Raw genomic sequence first — 11715 nt, 5'->3', positions numbered from 1 at the left:
TTTCTTTTCTTTTCTTTTCTTTTCTTTTCTTTTCTTTTCTTTTCTTTCCTTTCTTTTCCATTGTTTTCTTTTCTTTTCTTTCTTCCTTCCTTTCTTTTCTTTCTTTCTTTCTTTCTTTCTTTCTTTCTTTCTTTCTTTCTCAATAGACAGTTCTGGAATGTTTGGGGAAAATCTTGGCTTTACACAGCCACTCCCTGTCTGGGAAGTCTCAGGCCAGCCTCTTGCAATTTCTTTCCTCCTATTTTTCCGCTTCGTGTGTCCCTCCTGAGCATGATGTCCTGTTTCCTGAGGCAGGAACCTGTCTGCGGGCAAGGTTGGAGAGTTGATGGCACTCTGGAGCCAGCTTTGTGGCAGCTGGTGACACAGTGGGCCTGACCTCATCTATTACTAATTGTTGAAACTTGTGTATGAAGGAACATGTTAGTAACAGCACTCACCTCCATCAGGCCACTCTCAGGCCTGGGCAGAGAAGACAGGCAGTGACTCACATCATGGCGAGAGAGAGCCCAGTCACCTCTGGGCTACGTGAAAATGACATGAAAGGAGGAATCAGGAGAGGAAGCCCCCTCCTCACCCCTCCCAGCTCCCCACCATCTGCACACTCCTCCCCACCCTGGTCTTCCCTATAGCCTACCTCCTTGAAGCCAGCTCCCCTCTTCCCACCTCATCATGTAGTTCCAGCCACATGGGAGGCGTGTGCTTCTCTATATGTAATCTGCTTCTCACCTCTCTGCACTTTTACGTGTCATTCCCTCTGCCTCTAATGCTCTTCCTTCGAGTCTGTATTGGTTTCGTCTCACTCTTGCTTCAAAGCCCAATTCAAATGTTTTCTGACCTTTGCAACTTCCCCCCCGAGCCCCTTTGTGACTAGAGAGCCCTTTGTGCAAAGCCACAGTCTGAAAGGCACTTATTATTCTGTGTCACAGTCACTCTTGTGTATCTCACTTTCTAGTAGATTTGGGCTGCTTGAGGGCGGGGGCTATACCTGGTTCATCTTTGGATCCACTTTACCTACCAAGGGGCTGGCATGAACAAACATTCACTAAATGTTCATGGTCTGATTGTGGAATGAAACAGACATACTGTGCAAAGGACACATGATGCTGGTCCAGTAGGCAGATGTGTGCAGACGATTTGAGTCCAAAGTCTGTAATTCTGAAGAGTTCGCTATCCTTAGGCCCCTGGAAATCGTTCCAATAGCAGAGTAGCAGATTTCCTCGGCTACCATGCCTCTACCATGTCAAGAATGTATAAACTATCTACTCAGTGCTCAGCTTTACAATCAATGAAATGGAGGGTTCGAAAGAGCTAGAAGATACCATCTCTACCCCTATGGACCAGGAAGCCTAGTCTGAAAGGCAGTGTGACCGAAATGAGAACATACAAACCAAGATCAACCCGTCTGCAGTTGCTTGGGAGAATCGTTTAATGTTTTTCAATAAAGAAACTCCTGCTTCTAATTTCCCTGGATCTTTCTATACAAAGTTATTTGTGTTAGGAACAGCTTGGTTGAAAATCACGGCTAGGAGTTAAGGGCACCTGCTCTTGAATTTCAGATGGAGGTGTTGATTCACCAGGCAAGGTGGCATCACAGACAGAAACTCTGGTTTGGGCAGTGTGGGAAGGATGAGATGGAGGCAGAGAATGGGTAGAGATTCTCGGAATAGTTCAGGCAGGAGGTCAGAGAGGCGAGGCTAGGCTGCCACCATGAGAACAGAAATAGAAGGTGTGGCCAACGTCGCTGTTCCCAACCTCTCCTGAGACTACATACAGCTCTTGAAAGAGAAGTCTGAAATTGTGCCAGGAAAAAGAGAGGGTGTCCAAAGAGATGGAATCCCAAATCAAGAAGGGATTTTCCATCACTGAGGCTGTTACTGTGTTTGAAAGTATTATGCGCTCAGCTTGTGTTTAGACTCCCTTAAGCAAGATTCAGTTTGTTGAATGCAAAACCCTGTCCATGTATTGCCTGTGTTTCATGGCGTTGGTGATTATCTCAAGGCATCCAAAGAAGCCTAGAGCCTGCTTATCTCCCAGAGTTATTTAATCTGGTCTTACCAGGCCCGCATTTAACAAAAATGATGGGTTGTATTTCTAAATAAGAATTTGTATCTACAAATGTTGTGATTGCTTTGTTGGAAAGCAGTCATAATGTTTGTTGTAGAAAACAGACTATCCATATAAAGATATGTATAAAATACAACATACCAAAATTACCTATAAATTCACAACCCAAAAGTAATTTACTAGGAACATTTCATTGTCCCTTTCAGTGTTGTCTTACTGTTTATATGTGTGTGTTTTATTTTTTTCTTCTTTGTATAAGCATTTTTTTGTCTTCAAATAAGCATCTTTGAATGCTGACTCTCTTTGCCTAGGGTTGGGAGGTGACGAGGGGATAACAAACTCCACAGGAAAACTGCACTCCACTCCCTGAGTAGCCCCCCAGATCTCAAATACCCCAACTGCTCATCTCTGTCTTCTTAGTCCTGGAGGAAATTTGACCCCAGGCCTGCCTCCTGTTTCCTGCCCTTCCTGCCCCTCAGTCCCAGCCCCCAGGCCCCAATCTAGGGGCTTCTTAAGGAAGCGAGCAGGCTTGATGGGCACGTGTTACTGAACTCAATGTTCTTAGAATTGATTCCCTGTAGAGACCTGAAGTCTCTCCGGACAACCTTTGACCCTCCTGTGAGGAGATGAATTCTCTGTGACTCCTGGAGATTCTCCAGCAGTCTCCTTCTCTGGAGTCATAAGGGTGTCTGTAAATGGAAGCTCATGGACTCAAGAGTTGTAAGGCCCATGCATAGGTCATCGTGTCCAATCTCCCATCCAGTATAGGAACCCCCTCCCTAGCATTCCTGCTGGGTAGCCCCCAACCTCAGCCAAACATTACTAGGAATAAAGAAATGAGGGCTGTTCACGTTGCTGTAAGACACCTCAAAGGCCGGACAATTCTGGTTTTATTTTCAGCGAAAATCTGATTTGAAATGAGGTGAAATGATGGAAAATTTATTTACTTTGTTGATATTTTCGCCCTCAGAGATCATTCTAGTTTAAGCTGCTCTGAAAGACACTAGTCTTTTAGGAACGGGGAAGATCCATGGTCCTCCTGAAAGTATACACAAACTCATGTGAGTATGTGCAGATGTGCTCCCTCATTTGCGAGGGAGGGTTGGGGCCTGAGCTGTTAAGAGATTCTGTAAGCCTAGGAATCCCACGTGGTTCCTGAAGTGCTGCATTGATTGAGTTGAGGGCATCACACACAAAAGGAATACATACCGGATCTCCTTCAGATCTTGCTCGGAAAGAGGCACACTGCCATCCTGCCTGTCAGCTTGTCCCGGGGGGTGCCAGGGCTTTGTCTTTAGCCCAGAATAAGTCCCCTTCTCCCAAGCAGCGCCCAGCAAATGTGCCATCTGTCTCCAGGCCAGCCACGTGGAAACATGACGCCATCCGGAGCCTTTGTTTCAGATACTGCTCCCATTTCTCAGTGTCAGCCTGTCTGTGCCTTGACTTCTCCACGTCAGCACCGCCCAACTGTGGAAAAGGCATGAGGGATAATGGCTGTGTTTATGGAGCCAGAGCGTGTCACGAGGCTTTTCAGACAAAGGGGTGCAGAGGCTCACACATTCCTAACTCATCATCTGCACACCCATTCAGGAAAAGGAAATGACTGGGGCCACCTCACTCCTAGCGTGTCTCCACTCGTCCTTGCGGCAACTGCCTCAAACACACACCCACACCCACACAAAGGGACACTTTTCTCTCTTGTTTTTACTAGTAAGCTTTCATCTGGCGGTTACATCGTCTCTGTGTTGATTTGCTTTAAAATATTATCTGTCTAATCTGCATAGTGAGGAGGCACCTGAAGTGTCCTAGTCAGGCACGGATTAACCCAACTAAATGGGTTAGTTACCGTTTGAAAAACCCTAATGAGGGATCAACACTTCTGAGGGAGTTACTTAGCACTTCAAATCCTACCACTGAAATCTATGTTAATTAGCAGAGGGGACGTTAGGTGCAAAATGATCACTGGAGGAATGGGAGGTACTCAAGTCATGCCAATTGGTAACACCAGGTCTCAAATAAAATAAAAGATGAACTAAAGCCTTCACATATAAATATACTCAAGTTTTTCTTGTCCTCGGTAGGATCTTTCAAGAGTTTATCATAACTGTGGAATTAAATTGAAAATATTTAACTTAGCGATTCCGCATTGCTCAGCTGTAGACTCCTTATACACAACAGCCACGCTCCCTGCCGCACATGCTGGTTTTGGGTCAGATACACAGTCCCACCTCCGGGCTCACACAGGTCAGACTATTACCCCTTTTAAGACCTGCTCATATGCTGTTTTCTTGGCCAGAAACACTCTCCTGGATAGAGCTCTCCTATTTGCTGTATACCTTGCTTAACGCACTGACCAGTTCTAAGCCTTCATTGTCTCATCTATGAAACGAGAAAAAAAAAATCATTCTCTTCTATATTACTAAAGACTAATGAGCTTATGTTTGTAAAGGGTTCAGCTCAGTGCCTGGCACATGGTAAATGGGATCACTGTTTTCATTACTAGTCACTTAGGTAACTCCAACTTGGTCACCAAAACTTCTTTCAAGTGTCTTCTTTTCTGGAGGGTTTCTCTGGTCACCCTCCCACACCCAAACCCAGATAACATGTTCCTGCTCTAAGCTCTCACAAAGTCTAGCCAACCTCTATGTAAGTGTATACCACACTCTATAGTGAATTTTCTTTTTGTGTGTTTATCTCTTCCTAAAAACCATAAGCTTCTTGAAGGCAGGAGCTATATCTTAAAAAAAAAAAAAAAAGTTCCCCAGTGCCCAGTATATAATAAATACTCAATAAATATTGAATAAATTAATGAACAAATGCATGAACTAGTTGGGAATGTATGGCTCCCTAAAGAAACACTTGGGAGAAGGCTCTGAGAATAACCATCCAATGGTAGAATGGTAACCTGGAAAAGGAGTCAAGGAAGTTGATTTGGAAATTACAGATAGAATTCAGTGTAATATATGGAAGCACTTCTATGACTGTCCAAAAATTGGTATTTCCTTCCCCAAATTTATTTCGACAGAAACCAGAAAGATTGATTGGATTTACCCATGGCATAAGAGATTGGTCTATAAAAGGCTGTTTAACATTTTGTGACATTCTGTGACCGTTCCATATGAGAAAAAAAGTTTTATGAAACATTCTGAAATAAATATTCATGCTTTATTGTATATTGATTATCTACCTTAAGAAACTTAACTCTTCTCCTAAGTATACTTTTTAGTTTTCAAATGATCTGTTTACCTTTTTGATCAAAAAGATTTGTTTACCTTTTTATTACATATATATATATATATATATATATATATATATATATATGTATATATACCTATCCTATATGTAGCTAATATCAAAGATAGTTTTACTGATAATATATTTCGTGAGACTTTTGCTTGGCTGTTGGAGGCAGGGCTCTAAATTATTTGCATCAAATTGTTGAATTTTAGGTACACTTACTGAAAGCACAGGGATGGCTGAGGAGGCCATTTTGACTTTAAAACCAGAATGATTTTATGTTATTATTTTTATTAAAAATTTTTTTTAATGTTTTGGTTCTTTAATTTGAGGGAGGAAAAGAGGGAAAGCATGAGTGGTGGAGAGAAAGAATCCCAAGCAGGCTCCGTCCTTTCAGCATGGAGGCTGACGTGGGCCTGATCCCATGAACTGAGAGACTATGACCCCCTCTGCGACCAAGAGCCAGATGCTCAAACAACTGAGCCACCCAGGTGCCCCCAAACCAGAATGATTTTAAACCAACAATGGTTTTAAAATAAAAAAATCAGGTAAATCTTGAGTTGACCCAAACCTCATAACTCATAACCTCATAACTTCATAGTGTGTCAGTGGATGCTGAAAAATTTTGAAAACCTCCAGAGAAGGGTCAAACCCAGAATAAATCCAAGTCCCCAGCTACTTTTTCCAATTTATGGCAGACAATTAAGCATTGGATGAGGAATATTTCAAGTTAGAACTTGTGTACAAACTTCATGTAACCAGGAAGTTCCCATGTTACCTCTGGGGCAAGTCTCTTTAATCACTGAGGAACACAGGAGGGGGCTTTCCATTAAGCAGATATTGTGTGACTGGGTAGAATAAAAATAGATCTAATCCACTCGTCAAGAATGATCTTGTCATTTTTATTAGTCATTAGCACTGGATTAAACATTTAGCAATTTTTTCTGAAGCTTCTTTGGAAAAACAGCAAGACCGGGAAGGAAACTTAGGAAAGAACCAGATCCCTCCATGTCTTTGTATCCTAAATGCATTTTTTTTCTTTATTATTTTTTGGATTTTTCTCTGCATCAATTGGGTAAGCAGCTAAGATAGGTTGAAATCTATGCCTTAAGACTAAGTTGTCTCTTTTCAACACCACGTAGAATAAAGACCAAAATAAGCAGCGAAAATCTGATACTTCCAGTAAAATTGGTTTGATTAGATTTGGGAATTATCCAGTTTGGCTCCCTTTCTTAGTCAAATAAACATAACATTAGTTACATCTTGACTCCACCTGTGGCCATGTAGACAGAGTTTATTAACATTCATCTCTAAGAATTTTCCTTGGCATTAACAAAATATAAGTATGCTATTGTTCTTCATGATGAATGGGACAAGCGGTCACACCTTGTGAATAACATTAGGAAAACGAAAATTCCTGGCAAAGCCTGTGAACAGATAAGAAGCCTCAAAGCCACCAACCAAAACAAGCCATTATGGTATTTCTGCAGGTATTTCATTATTTGAAAATATGCACCATATGGTGCTTAGGACAGACTACAATAAACTGCTAAATTTCTTTTTTTTTTAATTTGTTTATTTATTTATTTACTTATTTATTTATTTAGAGAGTGTGCACGAGCGGGGGAGGGGCAGAGAGAGAGAGGGAAAGAGAGGATCCCAAGCAGGCTCTGTGCTGTCAGCATGGAACCCGGCCTGGAGCTTGAACTCACAAACTGTGAGATCATAACCTGAGCCAAAATCAAGTCTGAGGCTTAACCAACTGAGCCACCCAGGTGCCTCTCTGCTAAATTTCTTAAAAGATTTCATGTTGTATAAAGTTGGTAAGGTAACATTCTCAATCTTATTGTACAGAGATTCCTTTTTTTTTTTTTTCTTTTCTAGTGTGACATGTCAAGAATAAGGTAAAATGACATCAAGCATCTCAACAGCTGGACGGTGCAATTTGTCTTATAAGGGTGCCTCACTCACACCTATGCATCATTATGATTTTTTAATGGAATAATTTTAAGGAATGCTAAGAGAATATTAAGCTCACAATATTTTTTTAAAGTTTATTTATTTTTGAGAGAAAGAGAGTGAGCAAGGGGCAGAGAGAGAGGGGGAACAGAGGATCCAAAGCAGGCTCTGTGCTGTCAGCACAGAGGCAGACATGGAACTCGAACCCACAAACTGAGACATCATGACCTGAGCCCAAGTCCAATGCTTAAGTGATTGAGCAACCCAGGCACCCCAAACTTACAATATTTTTAACCAGGGGAATAGCATGGACTTAAAAAATAAAACAAAACAACACGATAGTATTGTATGTTTATGTATTTGTATTTATATTTTTGTATATGTATTTGTATGTTTGGCATTGGATAGATTTAGAATTTTATTTCTTATTTAGAAGATTCCTTATATGAAGAAGGGGGAGGAAGAGAATCCCAAAAGTCAAAGTCTGGCTGAAAATTTATCTCAAAATCCCATAATTCTATATAAGAAACAATGTTATGCCTTTGAATTTGTAACAACTTTCCTGGAGGTAATGCTCAAGAAGCTAGAATTTTCTTAGATTAAGCAACCCTGAGAAGTCTAAAATATTCGCAGCTTGTGAGCAAGTCATGTATCTGAATTGCTTACCACTTCTCCTAAATGCTGAAATCAAAATAGCCTTGAGCTTTAAGAAGATATTCTACATAATATAACATTTTGGCAGCAATACATCAGTGTATCTTTAAGCAGAGACTTCTCCAAAATGAACCAGCTGCATGTGGCCACCATATTCTATTCGCAATAATCGCGCCTCGGATAAACTTCATTGGCTACGATACTGCCACTGCGCAAAGCTGACCACCATATTCTATAGGGCATGAAGTTAATGTTTTTCCCATTCAGGACACTAGAATAGTGATCATACATGCCATGGAGGTCCTCCCAATTTATTTACTGTTTCTCAAAAGTACGTTAACTTGAATACTAAATAAGGAACTTTGCCCACCTGTCAAGAATCACTTCACTCTGTGGTGGCTCTTTCTGTTCTACTACCAATATCCGCTATGGCAATAGTAGTACTCTCTTTACTTTCAATTTTTTTCTTAAATATGTTTATCTATATTGATGTAGTGTCATAAAATATAAAGGGAAACCTCAGCAATTTCTTTCAGTGGAACAATTTCCCCTCTGAAACCGGAAACACTCGTCAAGCTAAGGAACATATAAGTCCAAATGTCTCTCTGTAATTGGAGAAAACCATGATGGTCTCCAAAGTTACCTGTGTGGTTATATGCTTTAAATAGGGTTGGGAAAGAAGAAGTTAGAATAGGGAATCTTTGAGAATGGCATGCGGACCTCATTGATTCCGGTAATTGGGCGTGTCCAAACAAGCTACTGTTCCAAATAAGACACAATACATATGAAGCTACCTATAGAAGGGCAATATTCAGTGCATGCTACGATATTTTTAGCCCCAAGTATCTAAAGTCTCTTTTAGTCCTGCTGGGTAAAAAAGCAAAAGGAATACGGAGAAAAATGATTACAGGTTTGAGGCTACAAAATGGTGGTTGGGGCGGGGTTTAAAAGTGTGTGTATGTGTGTGTGTGTGTGTGTGTGTGTGTGTGTGTGTATGTAACTCTTTCTTACAGTGGTATTCACAGTGATTACTTTAAGAGCAAAGCAATTTTGGGGGCACCTGGGTGGCTCAGCGGTTAAGCCTCCAACTTTGGCTTGGGTCATGATCTCACAGTTCATGGGCTTGAGCCCCACATCGGGCTCTGTGCTGACAGCTAAGAGACTGGAGCCTGCTTCGGAGTCTGTGTCTCCCTTTTTCTCTGCCCCTCTCCTGCTAGTGTGCTTTCTTTCTCTCTCAAAAATAGAAAAATGTTAAGGTTTTTTTTTTTAATTAAAAAAAAGAGCAAAGTAATTTTTTTCATTTTAATGAAAGAATTGGGGATATTTACTTTTTAAAATGTCAATTTCTGAAAATGGTAAAGAGCATGTAGCAAGGACCAGATGGATGTTTTCAATAGGAAAGATCTGTCCAGTGGCAGAGGTATTACACTCTCCCTCGGGGGTATAGGGATGTGAAGGGAAAAGTGAGAACCAATGAGTAGACATCATCATAATGGAGAATATTTTAGCTCAAAATGTGGGAAAACTTTCTACCAAGTCAAGCTGCCTGACTGAACTCGATTGAACTGAATGGTTACTTTTTAAGGACACTGTGAAGAGAATTTATGCATCAAGTGGGGATGACATCTAAGGTTTCTTCCAACTATGACGTTGGAGGTTTCTATTATTCTAAATCTAAATGATATTTGCTCTCTGCTGAATTTCCCTCTGAACTAATTTGTTTCAGAACCTAGACCAGAGATCAATTACATGGCTACTACAAAAGTGGCTTCCTAGAAGACTGACTTTTTCTTCTGCGTATCCTAAAGCCTTGAGTACACTCAGATGACTAGTATACTTCAAACTGGATGCAATGTAGCCAAAAGGTTCTCTGAATGACTCAAGGGAGACAAAATATATTTTCAGTCTGGGAATGTCAATAACATTACATTTGAATGTGTATTCAAAAGGGAAAACTAACGATGAGAAAGAGGTATATGTAAACTCAAGTCTTATATTGTTTCATTAACCAGTAGAACTCAGGCAAGTGACAGATGACCATGAGATGATAAGAAGAACAGAATTTTACTCTGACAATCACTACTATTCTTGGGGTGTCTATTATTTCATAGTTTTGTCTCATTCTTTCTTCATAAGAATTTTATGAAATGGGTGCCATGATTAGCCTCATTTCTTAAGCACAAAGGTATTAATTACCACCCAAGTATGAACAATCAGTAAGTGGCATAGCTGGAACGCAAACCCAGATCTGTCTACTTCTCTTCCCACAGCCTTAACCACTCTGCTCAGAGGAGACTGGAGCCTTCCAAATATTTTGGATGGCTGTTGCCCAGGTGGCCCTGAATCAGGCTGTCTGCTGAGAATCTTTGACTAAGAACTTGAAAAGACAGTCCCAATCCTGGATCACACAAACTCCTAATTATTTAGAACTTTGGAAGCAGTGGCTATCATGTATGTATAAACAATAATACCTAAGGAGGGGATGAAGAAGTGAGGAATTTGTGATTATTTGAATTGCATAAGAGACATTTGAGGGAGTAGACTAATATTTCACAATAGACAAAGGTATACTTTTCATTCGAGTTTGGTACTAACGATGTTCTCTATTTTTTCTGGAAACAAAATAAGAGACAATTTTGAGAGGAATGGTCTAGGTTCAATATGAAGAATAAATTCCTGGAAGAGAAAATGACAACGCTTAGGAACAGATTACCAAGTAAAGTTATGACTTAAAAAAAATGACTCACCTCTGTGGATTAAGTTGTATTTTTACTACAGGCATGACTACATGATACTCAAAAACATTCAGTAGGGAAAAAAAGTTAGTTAAATTGTTTACTAGCATGTAGTTTTAAAATGGAAAAGAATTTTTTTTTTTTTTTTGCTTTTGAACTATTCGAAGAGAAAATTAGGATCTACCTCACTTTTTCCAAATGTCTGTGTGGTGACATCAATGGCACTTTGCAAAGCAACGTGTATTCAAATTTTAGGTTTTTTTCACTTCTGTTGGCTAACTTCTGAGTTGGAAGACGAAGCAGAGGTCATCTGAGTTGAGTCTCCTGCTGCCCCTTCCTGCTTTTGGCTTAAGGATCCTGCTTCTCAGACTAAAAAGTACAGTTCTTTCCAGTCCATGTGCTAAGCTTATGTGAGTAAGGATTAGCAATGAGCCTGGCTCTGACAGCAACACAGATAAATCAACATTTAAACCTTTGGAAAGCCATTAAATATGTGATGCTCCCTTGTTGATTAAAATGGTTCCTTCATTCCAGGATGGATAAAATACTAAGTACCACTTCCTTACATGAAATTTGGGGGTCATTCAATCCCTTGGATAAGCTGACAAATCTGCTCCCCCGGGAGCTTGGGGAACTTTGTGAGAACCCAGAAAGCCAGATCTACAAGAGATCTCCAGCTTGTGGTAGTAGTTCCGGGGCTTTACCTGATGGGCTCTCTGAGTCAAGTCTTTGTTTCTTCCCCTGTAAAACGGGGACCATGACACTATACATGTGAAAACACTTGATAACCTACAAAGTACCATAGACGTGTTAGGTTAGGTGTTGGTATAATTATTGGATTTCCCATTGATGTGGCATCACTTTACAATTCTGATCAACGTGGAAAATTGCCCTCTAAATTAATAATTATTAACCCTCAGTTATGGAGCCTTTAGTATATGCCAGGTAGTGGGCTAACCTCATGAAAATATAAGATCTCATTTAATACTCACCCCATAACCAAGGTAGTATTATTATCTCCTATGATAAGTTTATTTATATTTATACTTATTATTATTATTATTTA

At 40.3% G+C, this 11715-nt stretch overlaps 2 long non-coding RNA genes and 1 pseudogene across 2 annotated transcripts in view; 1 reads left to right on the top strand and 2 right to left on the bottom strand.

Moving 5' to 3' along the window:
• The window catches only part of LOC121014701 (uncharacterized), a 12266-nt gene extending 8677 nt beyond the window's left edge, over positions 1 to 3589 (bottom strand). Inside the window, exons 1-2 of the long non-coding RNA XR_005783375.1 lie at positions 3274 to 3589; positions 438 to 521 (exon numbers count right to left, since the gene is read on the bottom strand). This is a non-coding gene — a long non-coding RNA (uncharacterized LOC121014701). The remainder of the gene's footprint in view (positions 1 to 437; positions 522 to 3273) is intronic.
• LOC121014700 (uncharacterized) overlaps positions 1 to 11194 on the top strand; it is a 12327-nt gene extending 1133 nt beyond the window's left edge. Inside the window, exon 3 of the long non-coding RNA XR_005783374.1 lies at positions 10185 to 11194. This is a non-coding gene — a long non-coding RNA (uncharacterized LOC121014700). The remainder of the gene's footprint in view (positions 1 to 10184) is intronic.
• LOC121014922 (uncharacterized) lies at positions 7964 to 8134 on the bottom strand (annotated as a pseudogene).
• Positions 11195 to 11715: the final 521 nt, after the last annotated feature.

Source organism: Herpailurus yagouaroundi, unplaced genomic scaffold (genome assembly GCF_014898765.1).
Source record: "Herpailurus yagouaroundi ecotype Mexico unplaced genomic scaffold, PumYag 203, whole genome shotgun sequence".
Classification (NCBI taxonomy): domain Eukaryota; kingdom Metazoa; phylum Chordata; class Mammalia; order Carnivora; family Felidae; genus Herpailurus; species Herpailurus yagouaroundi.
Note: the sequence above shows the minus strand (reverse complement) of the source record. Positions and strands in the feature narration are given on the sequence as shown.